Here is an 11,765-nt window from a genome sequence, read left to right as displayed (position 1 = left end):
ACTGTTATACAAAATATGTTTTATCCTTCTACCTTGAACTACCCAGAAGGCTAAGTTCAAATTTGTGATTCTCAAAGTTCTGGGGTGGCACGTGGTGCCAGAGGAAGAGCCCATCTTCACACTGTGGTTTGCACTCCTGCTTGTTCCAGAAACCCCAGTCTACTTGTACAAGTCCTGTCCACTGCCATCAAAGACCTCGTGCCTACTTCTCAGGTCTGGGGATCATCATGTGGGAAGGGGGTGCAGTCCCCAGCCTCAGGAGGACAAATCTAGAAAAGAGGCTCACGCAAGTCATCGAAGCACTTCAAACCCATTTGGGGGAGAACTTTGGAGTTCAAGGCTTGTGAAACGGGGTTTGGGAGCAGGCTCCCAATGGCACGTCCCCTGGACTCTGCAGCTTCTTCACTGTGCGGAGAGGCGGAGCTGGAGGAGGGCCAGAAAGTGTTCTTCTGCGCTCAGGGTGAAAGCCAAAAGGCAGTACTGCAGCTGACCATTTATGAAACTTGTTCTATTGTTTACTTATGGTTGCCTCAAGATGAAAATATTATTCTTGGAATTCAAGTCTCTATCAAAAATGATAACATGAAAAATAATGTGGTAGGTTTTAAGAAAGTGGAAAGGGTGGCTGGGCGTGGTGGCTCACGCCTGTAATCCCAGCACTTTGGGAGGCCGAGTCGGGCGGATCACAAGGTCAGGACATCGAGACCACGGTGAAACCCCGCCTCTACTAAAAATACAAAAAATTAGCCGAGTGTGGTGGTGGGCACCCGTAGTCCCAGCTATTCGGAAGGGTGAGGCAGGAGACTGGAGTGAACCCGGGAGGCGGAGCTTGCAGTGAGCCGAGATCGCGCCACTGCACTCCAGCCTGGGCGACACATCGAGACTCCATCTCAAAAAAAAAAAAAAAAAAAAGAAAGTGGAAAGGGCTTAGTTCTTGGAGATTATTTTACCTATTTATGTCGCGTGCCTAGGATGCGCAGGTGTTGGAGTTTAAGGCCTTTGGTTAGTCATCTTCCTCCTGTTCATATTGCAGTGCTGTGTTTATGTTACATAGTAGCTGTTCATGAATATTAATTGTCTTAATGCCAGAGTATGAGATTTGTGGAAAACTCATTAAATTATTTCAATTGAAATAAAAAAGAAATTAGGAAAGTTTCATCTAAAAAGCCTTTTAAGAAAGTGGCCTTAAAATAGTGATTCTCATTTTCTGATTTCAGGATCCTATCACTCTTAAAAATTATTGAGGATCTAAAAGAGCTTTTACTTATATGGCCTATGTCTATGTTTACTATAATCAAAATTTAAAATGAGAAATAGAAAAAGTATATATTAGTTATTTAAAATAAAACTAAATTGTATTTTTATGAAAAATAACTATATGTTTCAAAACAAAATTTATGTGGCATTGATTGTTTTACAGTTTTGCAAATGTCTTTGCTATCTGACTTCACAGAAAAGAGCTGAATTCTCGTGTCTATTTTTGCATCAGTCTTTTACAATAGGTTGTTTTAGTAAAGGATATGAAGAACTTTCAGCCTTACACAGATATATAGTTGGAAAAAAAGGAATTATTATAGTAGACCTTTTTAGGTAGTTTTAGATAGTCTTTGGTACCACACCAAAACTTAACAAATGATTGGTTTTGAAAGGCTAGTTGCAGTGTGGAATCTAAAATCACAACAATGCGCTTTTTATATTCTGTTACTTTAAAGTACATTGAGATCTCAGGCACTTTGAATTAATCTTTAGTCCATGCATTATTTTGTGACATCATATATTGATCATTGGAAAATATTTGTCCATTGAGTTATGCTGGTATGTTAATATGTAGTATCAAAAATCATACTCATTAATATAACCACAGATATTATTTTAAGAGTTTTTATGTCCTGTGAAACTCCTAAGCTTATGGTTGCAGACACAAGTCTTCCAAATTTCTAATTTTCTTTTGAGAGGTTGAATTGTATCATTACAAACAACTACTATTAATTGGCTATTTTTGAGTAACAGTCTCACTTCATTCACAAAAATCCACTAAATAAGCAAGTCTTTATAACCAGAGCTTGTCTGCAAAAATTATTATTATTATTATTAATTTGTTCGTTTGTTTGTTTGAGACAGTCTTGCTCTGTTGCCCAGGCTGGAGTTCAGTGGCAAGATCTCAGATCACTGCAAGCTCCGCCTCCCGGGTTCATGCCATTCTCCTGCCTCAACCTCCCAAGTAGCTGGGACTACAGACACCTGCCACCACACCTGGCTAATTTTTTGTATTTTTAGTAGAGAGATGGTCTCAATCTCCTGACCTCGTGATCCGCCCACCTTGGCCTCCCAAGCAAAACATTATTTTAAGTGAAAATGATGTTCCATTATCAGCTAGTGCTGCTTGCAACTCAATTACACAAGTCCTTCATGTCAAGAGAACTATAAAATCTTAGGATATAGCAGAATTATTTTATGCTCACTTCAAAGTTTTAATATTCATGTTGAATATTATAAAGATGTGTAACTGGGAGTGCAGTGGTTAAGAATACAATGACTACTAGTACAGGTCTGTGCCGTGCCGTTCTTCGATTGCTTTTAAGAACCCGCAGTTTACTGTCCTCGCTTTTGCACCCTCACTACAAATGTCTAAGAGGCCTTTAAGAATCAAAGACATCTGCTTTATTATTATGAAAATAATTTTGACCTGTAGGCTCTCTGAAATTGTCTCAAGTACTCCTCAGGCATTCCACAAATAACACTTTGAAAATCACTTTCTTAAAAGTAGAAGGGTGAGTATAGGACCTCCTGAAAGTGGGTAGGGAGGGGATAAAGGAAATTAAACTGCATTATCCTCTTAGATGTGCCACGTTAGACATAATAAATTTATTAGAGAAACAACTTTAGAATATTTATAAAGAAGGCTACCTAGTCCCTTTGGCCAAGACTTTACAATCTTATGCTTCTCACTTTCAGCAAACTGTTTCCATTCATTACTAAAATTCACCCTACAGAAGTGTACATTCAATGTATTTGTACATATGTTTGACCATAACATTCATAATTCCTCTACGTAAACACAGCTTTCAAATTGCTCCTCAATTTTCTGATGTTTAGTTACTATAGCTTTTCCAGAAATTTACTTGTGTGCCGTTAATCAGCCATTTCCCTGGATTCTTTTCTGCTCATTCCCGTTCACATTTAAGTCATTAGACCTGGAGGAAACAGATTGAATGGTTTCAGCTTTTACTTGTCAAAGTCCACTCCCTTTGGTCTCCATTTTCTCTAATTTTTTCTAGCTTTACCAGTGGCACTTTCCATCACCAGCCTCTCAGTATAGAGAACACATTGTCAGCTGAAATTGACTAAGAACTATGGGAATGCTAGATGTCTCACAAGAGGTGTTTCTTTATTTTCTTGTTAGCTCTGTTTTAGTTTAAACCTCTGGATCATAACACAGACACATCCGGTGGCAGTCAAGATTTTAAAAGAGCGAATTATATTTTCTTGGTCTATAATTTCATTTGCCCCAATCAGTGAGCTTCTCAATTATGGTGTTAGAGCACAGTTAACAAGGGCCTACGCATGGAATCCAACAGTTGTGCCTTAAGATTCTTAGTTATTTATTTGTTTGAATCCTCAGCAAGATTAAACTCTCAGAATCCCAACATCCTCATCACAAATGATGAAAGTAGTTTCTATCTTATATGAAAAAATAATGCACAAAAGTCACATACCACAACCTATGGCATATACTAATCCTTGATCAATGATAGCCATTATTGTAAAGTTAATAAATCTTTTTAAATGGATTTATATTCCATTTCTATTCACTTCTTCTCTTAGCTCTTTGTAAATCTGTCCAAGTGTAAGTTTCTCTATGACTGGGTATTCTTTTACTTAAACTTCAGAAAGAAAGAAACTCTTTTCAGACAGGCCAGTGACCTCAGTGTGCTTGATTGAGGTAATTCGTTTTCCATGTATATTGCTAGCGGTCATATTGGAGTCTTTGTTCATATGTACTTAGATATACATTCAATTTGGGAGGTGTTTTGACTTTTCACTTTTAAGGTACTTCTTAATGCCCTTTGAAAATTGATATATAATGTTTGTATTTATTTATGGAATACATGTAACACATTTTGTTACATGCATGGAATGTGTACTAATCAAGTCAGGTTATTTAGGGTATCCATTGCCTCACATATTTATCATTTCTATGTGTTCTGAAACTTTCAAATTCTCTCTTCTAGCTTTTTTGTGAACTATACAATATGTTAACTATAGTCATTCTACTCTCTTATTAAACATTAGAACTTATTTATTCTCTTAAACTGCTTTTTGTATCCATTAACCAACCTCTCATTATCCTCCACATCCCCAGGCCCTTCCCAGCCTCTGGTAATGACCAATCAACTCTACTTCTATGAGATCCTCTATTTTGGATCCCACATATGAGTAAGAACTTGCAGTATTTGTGTTTCTGTGCTTGGCTTATTTCACTTCACATAAGGACCTCCAGTCCCATAGATGTTGCTTCAAATGACATGATTTTATTCTTTTTCTATGGCTGAATAACATATATGTATTGTGTGTATATACACCACATTTTCTTGATTGATCATCCGTTAATAAACATCTAGGTTGATTCCATATCTTTGCTATTGTGAACAGTGCTGCAATAAACATGAGGGTGCCAAGATCATTTTTATATACTGATTTATTTCCTTTGGATAAATACCCACTAGTGAGAATGCTGGGTTATATGGTGTTTATATTTTTAGTTTTTTGAGACATCTCCATATCGTTTTCCATATTTGCTTTTCTAAATTACATTTCCACCAACAGTGTAGAAGAGATCCCTTTTCTTTGTGTCCTTACAAGCATCTATTGTTTTTTCTCTTTTTAATAATAGCCATTCTAATTGGAGGAGGATGATACTGTACTTTTGAATTTTCTTAATGATTATTAATGTTGAATATTTTTTCATATACCTGTAAGTCATTTATATGTCTTCTTTTAATACATGTTTACTCGTGTTCTTTGCATGCTTTTTAATGTGACTATTTGTTTTTCTTGTTGAGTTGTTTGAGTTCCTTGTATATACTGGGTATTATTATAGCATCCTGTTGAATAAATAGTTTGCAAATATTTTTTTCCCATTCTGCAGGTTGTCTCTTCACTCTGTTGATTGGTATCTGTGCAGAAGCTTTTTAGTATAATAATATAGCTCTGTCTGTTTATTTTTTTTCTTTTTACCTTTGCTTTTGAGGTGTTACTCATAAAATATTTGCCTAGACCAAAGTCCTGAAGTGTTTTCCCTATGCTTTCTCATAGAGGTTTCATAGTTTTTGGTTTTATGTCTAAGTCTTTAATCCATCTCCAATTGATTTTTATATATGGTGAGAGATAGGGGTCTAGATTCATTTTTTCTACATATGGATATCCAGTTTTCCGAGTAATATTTATTGAAAAGGATGTCCTTTCCCAATGCATGTTATTGGTGTTTTTATGGAAAATCAGTTGTCTATAAATGCATCTCGGCTCACTGCAACCTCCACCTCCTGGGTTCAAGCAGTTCTCCTGCCTCAGCCTCCCGAGTAGCTGGGATTACAGGCAAGTGCCACCACGTCGGACTAATATTTGTATTTTCAGTAGAGACAGGGTTTTATCATGTTGGCCAGGCTGGTCTCAAAGGGCTGACCTCAGGTGATCCACCCACCTCGACCTCCCAAAGTGCTGGGATTACAGGCATGAGCCACCGCACCCAGCCATGATTATTACTTTTATTCCACTGTGGTATGGGAAGATACTGGATATAATCTTGATTTCAAAAAGATTTATTGATATTTGTTCAGTTTTCTAACATATGATCTATCCTGGAGAATGTTTCGCGTGCTGATGAGAAGAATGTGTATTCTATAGGTGTTGGATGAAATGTTCTGTATGTCTGTTAGGTCTATTTGTTTCTAAAGTTCAGTTTATATGCAGTGTTTCTTTGTTAGTTTTCTGTCTAGATGATCTCTCTAATACTGAGAGTGGGTGTTGACATATCCAGCTATTATTGTATTGCAGTCTGTCTCTTCCTGTAAATCTAATGTTTGCTTTATAAATCTAGGTCCTCTGTTGTTGAGTGCATATATGTTTACAATTATTATATCTCCTTGCTGAATTTATCCTTTACCATTGTATATTACTTTTTTTCTTTCTTCTTACTGGTTTTAATTGAAAATCTATGTTATCTTATGTAAGGATAGCTATTCATTTTTGGTTTCTGTTTGCATATAATATATTTTTCCATTCCTTTACTTTAAGTCTATATGTATCTTTACAGGTAACAGAAATTTCTTGTTGCAGCATATAATTGAGTCATGTTCTTTTATCCATTTGGCCAGCTTATGTCTTTTAAGTGTAAATTTTAATTTATTTACATTCAAGAATATTATTTATGTTTGATTATTATTTATATTATTTATGTATTTATTCCTTTCATTTTATTAATTGATTTCTGGTAGTTTTGTTTAGTCTTTGTTCCTTTCTCTCTTATTGTTTATCATCGCAGTTTGGTGGGTTTTTATAGTGATAACATTTGAGTTCTTTATCTTTCTCATTTGTGTATTTGCTTTACCAGTGGGTTTTGTACTTTTGTGTGTCTGCATGATGGTAGATACTAATTTTTTTACTTCTAGGTGTAGGACTCCCTTAAGCATTTCTGGTATGGCTGATCTAATTGTGATTAATTTCCTCAGTTTTGCTTGTCTAGGAAAGACCTTTTTTAAATCCTTCATTTATGAAGGGTAATTTTGCTGAGTGTAGAATTCTTCACTGATAGGATTTTCTTTTCTTTCAGCATTTTGAATATATCGTCCCATTCTTCCTTGCCCCATAAGTTTTCTCTTGAGGAATATGCTGTTAGTCTAATGGAGATTCCCTTATAATTAGCTATACGCTGTTCTCTTGCTTTTTGTAGAATTCTTTTTTTTTTTTTTTTGACATTTGAGACTGTGGCTGTAATGAGCCATGGTGAAGACTTTTTAAAATTGTATCTGTTTGGGCATCTCTAAGCTTCCTGCATCTGGATGTCTAAATCTCTTCCTCGACTTGGGAAGTTTATATCTATTATTTTGTTAAATAGGTTTTCTATCCCTTTTGTTTACTTTTCATTTGCTAAAACACCAAAAATTCAATCTGTGGTGTCCCATATGTAATGTAGGCTTTATTCCTTCATTTTGCTTTATTTTCATCTGACTGGGTTATTTTGAAAGACCTGTCTTAAAGTTCTGAAATTCTTTTGTCTGATTGAATCTGTTGTTGAAGATTTCATATGTATTTTGCATTTCATTGACTTAATTATTCAGTTTGAAAATTTCTGTTTGGTTCTTTTTTTGTTGTCCATCTCTTTGGTAAATTTCTCATTCAATTGTTTTTCTGATTTTCTTGTGTTATTTATCTCAGTTGTCTTATAGCTCACTGAGTTTCTTTAATATCATTTTGGATTCTTTTTCAAAAATGTCATAATTTTCTTTCTCATTGGAACCTCTTGCTGAAGAATTATTGTGTTTCTTGGAGGTGGCACGTTCTCTTGCTTTTTCATGTTTCTTGTGTCCTTACATTGATATCTGTGCATGTGGTGTAACAGTCACTTTTTCTAATTTTTTGAATTTTCTTTAATAGAGGAGGACATTTTCCTGAAGTTGTATCTGTGGTGTTAATTGTGTTAGGCACTTTGGCTTTGATCCTGGGTGCATAGTATAGTTTTCATATGATTTCTTTCACTGTAAACAGCGTCAATAGTGTCTGTGGTTTGCTCAGTGGCTTATGTTGGTTGTTAGTGGAGTCTGTGATGAAAATTTGCTGGTGACAGGGATGTCAGGTAGGCCAACCCTTGGACCCTAGTGGTGGCAGTGGTGCCTCTCCTTTACCCTAGGGAAGCATATGCATATGCTGGCACTGCTGTTGGAAAGTCCAGACAGGCTTATCTTTGGGCCTCCAGGCAACTTGCTCAAATGCAAGGAATGACAGCAGTGGGCCTGGTAGGTGGACAGGTTTTGGGGCTCCTGGGAAGTGGGCATGGCACAGGCAATGGCAGTGCAATGGCAGGACAATCCTGTCTCCCAAGGGATCTGCACCAGTGTTAGTGGTGGCTACAATGGGGTAGGAAGGCCAGTCTCCAGGCCCACAGGTGGTGTGTGCAGGTGGATGCCTGTTCTAGTGGTAGTGGAATGTGGATTAGGCCCACTGTTAGGCCACCAGGAGGAGTGCTCAGGTGTCAATGGTGGTGGATTGTGCCAGGTGTGTCCCAGGCTCCCAGATAGCATGCTTGGGTCCTGTGGAGCTGGGCTTGCTGGGCCTGTCCTCTGGCTTCCCAGTGGTGCATGCAGGTGCTGGCTGTGGTAAACAGGGGTGGAGTGATCTTCAGGTCCCTGTCAGAATGCTCAGGTTGAAGCAGCAGCAGTTTCTGGGGAAAGTGGGGTTCCTTTTGCTGGGAGCAGCCTTAGGCAGGTGGCTGGGGACCACATACTTTGATTCCAGTTGGTAGCTGCAAGTAGGTAGCCTTTCTTTAGCACACCTGTAAAAGCACAGAAGCTCAGCTGCTCTGGGGGTAGTGGGGGTTGATGCCAATGGTTCATCTTTTTGCCCTGGCAGCAGCATCTAGAAATGGTGCCTGGCTGCAAGCAGGGAATATCAGTGGGACTTCAGGGATATAAAGATGCAGGGGCTGTTGAGACCCTGGCAGTATGCACTAGTCTGATGAGGGTTGAGCCTTCAAACTGGTGTTATGCTGCAGCTGTTTAGGACTCAGAGTTTTGTGGGACTCAGCATGAGCTCTCTCTGTAACAATGCTGGTGCACAGCCTCCAGGCAGATCTTTATGTTAGTCTGAGGGTCCATGAAGGTCAGGGGATCTCCCGTGGCTAGGATTGCAGGAGTTCACAGTGGGAATCTGGACTGCTTGGGTCTTTCATGTACCCATTTCCTGCAATGGGAAGCCTCTCCAGGCACCCAACAAAGTTTGGTTGAGCAGGCTTCCTCACTTCCCTCTCATTCCTTGCCTTAGGTGTTTTCTGTCACTTTTCTCTTGAATCCCTGTCTTCTCTCTTAGGCGATCTATTCAAAGTGTGGTTATCTACTCACTGTTTTGACTCTTCTTTGTAGAGAGGTGAATACTAGATGTCTCTAGGCAGCCGTCTTGAAGCACCTCTTGTAGAAAATCCTCTTTATCATTTGGGATAAGAGCATGGTATTAGGCTACCATTGTTGATTATAGAAATAATATATTCAGTATATGCTTTCATCAGAATTTTAAATTGTGGCTATTATTTCAATATTTACAAAACATTTGTGGCCAAGTTATTTTATAAAGTTTTGAAAAGCTCATTTTGATTTATAGTACATTATGATAATTTGAAATGCCAACATAAGACATCTATCAATGTGCCCATATAGGCCTCACCAAATTCTACAATTTAATAAAACACTAGCTGTAAGTATTAGATTATTGTATTAAATTTGCACTTAGAATGTTCCATATTTTTGGCAATTACATTAAAGTTCTGTCTTTATTGAGAAAACATTAGATTTTTCACTTTTGATTAAGCTAAATTGCACGTTTTGAGAACCATCCAATTAATTATAACTCAAATAGAGATTTTCATTAGTGTTTGGAGGAGGCTAAATTTAAGTCCATTAATAAATTAACAGGATTAAAATGTTACCCATGTGATGGGCTGCTGGAATTCTCTAGACTTTTTTTAAAAGACAATCTTGTAAATCTTTGAAATCAAATCAGAATTTTAAAATAATTTCTCCCAGAAGCACGAAGTGCTAAGTACTTCTGCTATGTTTGTGTCTCCTCCAAAATTCTTATTGAAACTTAATCCTCAATGCAACAATATTAAGAGACAAGGCCTCTTACAATGTCATTAGGTCTTTATAAAAGGTGTTGGAGTAGGAGTGAGTTCACTGTTTTGTCTTTTCTGCCATGTGAGGATACAGCATTTGTCCCATCTAGTGAAAACAGCTTTTAAGCTGCCATCTTGGAAGCAGAGAACAATCTTTATCAGACACCAGACGTACCAGTGCTGTGATCTTGGGCTTCCCAGCCTCCAGAAAAGTGAGAAACAAATTTTTATTTTTTAAATTGCCCAGTCTCAGGTATTTTGTTATAATAGTACAAACATACTAAGACTTATGCACACAACTCGTAGTTAAGACATATGCATGCAAATCTTAGTTACATGTCAAAACTCTGAAACTTTCTTTATACCATGACTTTTGCAGCTCATACAGAAATATCAGGTTTTGATGTTTTAGTTTTATATCTATGACAGTTGTAAAATTCTGTCTGGGCATTAGATAAGGTTATTAGCTAGATATTTTCCAGATTGAATTATTATGGATAACTTCTTCCCTAAGATTATTTTAGAAAATTGTCTAAATAAAAAGTAACCCTGGAAATCAGGGTGAGCAAGCTGCTTCTACAAAGTACCAAATAGAAAATATTTTAGGCTTTGCAGACCCCATGATCTTTGTAATAATTACTTAGCTCTGTTGTTGTATTGCAAAAGCAGCCATGAACAATAAAAAAATGAATAAACATGGCTGTGTTCTAATAAAACTTCATTTATAGAAACAGACATTAGACTGGATTTTACCTTTGGGATATAGTTTGCCAACCCACATCCCACTCCCCAGTAAGATATTAAACATCGGAGAATACATAAACAGAATAGCAGACCCTACTAGCATTTTCATATAACCCAGGAGTCTCAGGAACAATGCTTATAATTTTAAATGGGATTGTCCCTTTGGGCTATTGGAAATAACTTTCTGTAAGAGTTTAGCCATAGGTTAATTTCAAGTGCATAAAAACTGCTGACTACTCTAATTATTAGTAGAGGCCAACTTTTCAACTGTATTTTGCATGTTTTCCAAGAAATTAATTCGTATTCTAAGAATATAGGTAATTGCATAAATTCTCATGTTCAGATAATTTCTGGAAACACAAGATTAAACAAAATTAAATTTGTTTATTTACTGTGAACTTTATAAAACTTCTAATATACTTATGTGTCCTGTGGGTCTCCAATGGGTGGCGCAGGGTGAATATGGTATAGCATATTTTGTTTCCTAAATTTATTTAATCATAAAACTCCTACTGAGTAATCACAGAAAGTACATGAAACATAGTTTGAAAAATGTTTGCATAGGTATTCTTGGGCTTGGGTGTGCCTGACAGCATTCTTAAATATCACTGGCCATCTGGCAGTAGCTTTCCCAGTTTGAAAGTTTCAATAGTCACCTAAAGAAAACTGTTTTGTTTTTTTTTTCCTTCGAGCCACCATTTAGGGTTTATTATTAGTATTGCTTTTCCTTTTTTAGTGTACTCATCAGAACCACCTTTTCTACCCTGATTGTGTTCCAACTTCTCATCTTGTTCCAGAGCAAAGAAAAGGACAGACAGGTGTGAGAGGAAAGGCAGGAAGCGGGTGGGAGATCCAGATGCCCAATACAGCACAGGATCTCTGAAATGCAGATGAATTGCTCTTCAACCCCTGGGACATAAAAACATTGCAAGGTGCTCTGACTTTTAGGAAAAAGCTTAATAAGAGGGAAAGAGTGAGACATTACTAAGTGATAGAAGTCATGACCAAAAGCCATGAGGGTATGTTCTGTCTCACTTGGGACTGAGATGTATTCTCAATGGGATGCCTTGGGTCCTGCAGCTCATCATTCCTTGGTTCTCTGCTTCCCTTAACTGCCATTTATTCTGGTTTTTTGGTGGCT

Source organism: Pongo abelii, chromosome 12 (assembly GCF_028885655.2).
Source record: "Pongo abelii isolate AG06213 chromosome 12, NHGRI_mPonAbe1-v2.0_pri, whole genome shotgun sequence".
Taxonomy (NCBI): Eukaryota; Metazoa; Chordata; class Mammalia; order Primates; family Hominidae; genus Pongo; species Pongo abelii.
Note: the sequence above shows the minus strand (reverse complement) of the source record.